The sequence below is a fragment of the Calypte anna genome, chromosome 3 (assembly GCF_003957555.1).
Source record: "Calypte anna isolate BGI_N300 chromosome 3, bCalAnn1_v1.p, whole genome shotgun sequence".
In the NCBI taxonomy this organism is placed as follows: Eukaryota; Metazoa; Chordata; class Aves; order Apodiformes; family Trochilidae; genus Calypte; species Calypte anna.
Genome location: NC_044246.1, coordinates 7624229 through 7628223, shown reverse-complemented (window position 1 = coordinate 7628223; position 3995 = coordinate 7624229).

Here is a 3995-nt window from a genome sequence, read left to right as displayed (position 1 = left end):
TTTTTTTTAGGCTCGACTTGCTATTTCTGTCCCATAAAGAACAGTGTGGTGCTGCATAACTTTTTATAATACAAGGAAGTAAAATGCTTTGCTTCTTTCAGTATGCATTTAGTACCACTTTATTTAAAGTATGATTTGGCTGCATTAATAATGCTTTCTCTGCTACAATAAACCCATATAATTACTGAACTCAATGAATTTACTTATTTCATAATAAAATTAAGGCTTATAGGCTAGTGGCAGATTGCCCCTCAAAGCTATTTTATAAATCTTTTTTGAGGATATTTGGCATTTTTCCCCCCCTTAAGACTGTCAGGGTTATTTCCTTTAGATGCTACAGATGATAACTCAAATGTTCACACGTAGAAATGTTGGCAAAATTTCTCAAAAACCATTAATCCTGGATACTGAAGGGGCCTTCTGCTTGGGTAAGGAGGATGGAGGATACAGGACAATTCATGTCCTCACAGCTCTGTAGTCTTGCCCTGGAAAGGAAGAGGTCCCCTTACATCTCACATAGAGCTCTAAAGCCCATGTAGATTCCTCAGTATCTGGCTCCAATACACCTAATGCTGTCAAGTAAGGTGGCAAATGACAGAATAGTACCCATGAACCATAAACCAGGGGACACAGCACACAAAACACTTTACCCAACCACATGCACCAAGATTAGAACATTTTCATTAACAGAAATGAGGCACATCAGAAATTCCAGGGATTTTTTTTTTAATCTTGTCTCCCAGAAATTCCTTAATTGACTTTGAATTTATAAACAGGAGAGAAAGTTCTGACTTTTTGTATTATAAACTTTTGCATGTCACAGATAGTCTTTTTTTCCATCAGGATGTACTGGAAATGCAGGAGGAAAGATTGTTATCTGCATACACTGGGAGATTATCCTTACCTGTCACCACATTGCCTTTTCATTCAGAGGTGGAAAGAAAAAAAAAAAAAAAGCAAAAATATTCCTTATAGAGCACAATTCCATCAACTGTTGAATGTAACTGGACAATCCTGAATGTCCAAACCCCATTCACTATGCTGAAAAGAACTTCCTACAAACCACCAGAGCAGCCACAACCTCTTGGAGATCAATACCAGGCACAATGCTCACAACAGAGACTAAGTAAATTATCTGATTGTTGGCCCACATGGAGCTCTGTGGTACTGCAGCTGTACTGTTGTATTGAATACTGTTAAATGAACAAAACCCTGAATCTGCTTGCAGGAAAGATTTCTAAGTTAAACAGGTAATTTTTTGTTTGGAACAAAAGCACAGAAAACAGAGGAAAGGCAATGGCATTGACAAGTGGCTGCTTTTTTTTTCAAATCATATCCAGGAGAAAGCTTTCCAACAATCCATACTGTAGCTGAATTATTAAATAATTCTCTGTTACTATCATCATCAAGATTAATTTAGAGAAGATTCAAACTGCCTCCAGATCTCATTCCAGCAACTGAATATTTACCATTCATAATACAAATTACATCTTATGTTTTTCAAGAAATTTTCTAACCACAGAAAAGCTTTTGCTTTCAGTTTGCAAACATTTAATGTAGAAATTCACTCAAGCCTATGTTCCTTCACACTGATTCATGCCTCCACAATGAAACCACGTACCATCAATGAGTAGAGGGTTAATCTTCCACCCTCTCCCATTTAAACACAGTAATTTCAAAAATTTACATTCAGAAAACAGCTTTTCCTTGCTCTCACTGAATCTCCTAGCCAGATTACATGCAAAAGGTTGTGTTGTGATGGCACTCAACTAAGACACAAGCATCAGAAGGTGTTGTAGCATATTCTTATAACAAAAAATAAAACAAACACCTTTTGTGTAAGTGGACTCAATCTAAATATGGAACATATCACAGTGTATATTCCAAAACATTCTTTGTTGGTTGTGGAGAAGCACAATTTATGTCTCTAGAGGTATAGTTGATACAGACCAACATCCCTGACAGTTTCACACATTACAGCAAGCCGTGCAGTCTAGCAGAACTGATGTTCTTCTGCTGAAGACACAGAATGAGGTCATGGAGGATGTAGCAACACTGTTGAATGACTTTACATAACAGGCTACTTCTAGTCTTACCACACTTGTTCTTTTCATTCCAAACTTACAGATACATTTGCACATCTGTTACAGATTCACAAACTAAGGTACTTCAGTCTAGCTGAGGGTACCAATGGAGATGTCACTGCATCCTCCCCCATGTATTCTTATCCGTACTGCTGCTCCTTATTTTGAAACACAATTATACATCTTCATTAAATGAAAAGCTGCCACTACAGTAACAGATACTAACAATATTAGAGAACTGTTCTATCATATTATGTACTAAACTCAGCAACCAAGCATTTACATCCACTGAGCAGAGCTTTCACTGCCATCAAATACCTCAGAATACTGCACCTCATCCTCAGAGCACCACATCTGCTCCAAGTACAACCTTCTCCTAATAGCAAACAAGCAATTATATGACAATCAACAAAATTTATTAGAGTCATCCAGATCACTTCAAGCTTTCTTCTAGTATCTAGCACCTTTAGCAGCCTTTCCACTTCCTTTTTGAGTCACATAACACTGAGTAAGCACAGTAACTGCTGGCACGAAGTACGCACTTAGGTTTTCTGTCTGCTAAAATGAAAACCAAGGGAGGAGGGAAGGTAGGAACATCATGCAGCAAGTGGTAGTTTTTACATAGAAGACATTTCCACCTTTGGCAACACAAGATTTTTCTATAGCATTTCAGGATTTCATACTGCAACCATTCTCTCACTAATGATGCAAAACAGGGAGGTCAGATGGTTTTAAAGCAGCAACTACAGCTTTAGAGTTAAGAGTACCGTAAGTGTGACAATTTTTTTAAACCAACTTAAAAGTTAACCAAGACATTTTGATCCTTAACACTAATATTTAGAATTGTTATTTAAGACATGGTTGAGCACTGTGTTTCTGATGTTTGATTTGGTCATGGTTGGTTTTCACCATGAAAACTTACTTCTGAAACTGCTGCTCTAAGGTATTTTGGCAAGTTGTTGGATACAGACTATATTAGTAAAAGTAAGATTAAATTTAAATTCTGTCAATAACAGAAATAAAAATTAATAGCACTTTACAATATACAGATATATGATACAGAGTATACGTATCAGCTCTCTCCAGAAAGTTACTATTCATCTACTTTAAAATGACATGAATTTGTACCTCACGACAGTTTCTGTAATAAATTACGTTCTATTTCTTTTGAATCAAATGGGGAAGGATAAAAAACAATTTGTGGGCTTGCTGGCAGAGTGCAACTGGTAGAAGAAAAGAAGAAAACCTGCAACCTCTTTTTGATATAGCAACAAGTCAAATAAATTCATACTAGATTGTCCCTGTAGTATTTCATTGCTTCACTGCTAAAACCCAGCATAACTGCTACATTCAAAATACTCCAAGGGAATGGTGTTCAATATTTCAGTTCAAGTCAACCAATTCTTATTCCCTAAAGCTGAAGTTACCCAATTAACATACACACAGCACCTAGGAAAAACTACACAACTTTGAATGAAATTCAGTATTAGAAAATGTAATTTTTATGTTGCTCAACAGGTCAATAATGTACATTTAAAAAGGTTCTGGTAATTACAGAACTAATAGAAGAAAAAAAAAAAAAAAAAAAGGACACACATCAGAAAACCCTGCAATACTTCTTCTATGACATGCAGAATGCTACCGTATGAATGACCAGCTTGCTTCTAGGCTGAGACACATTTCTGAAAGCCACCAAACCCAGATTCCATTCTGGAAAAGGCAGGGTTACCTACTACAGTCCAGGTCACACACAAGTAAGAAAACCTAACACTGTCAGATTAATTATTCAGAAGCAGATGAAATAAAATCACTGTATAATTCACTGACTTCAAGGTGTACAGGTATGCTAAATAATTGTATAAAAAAAAAAAAAAAAAAAAAAAAAAAAAAAAAGTATGAATACTTAAGCAA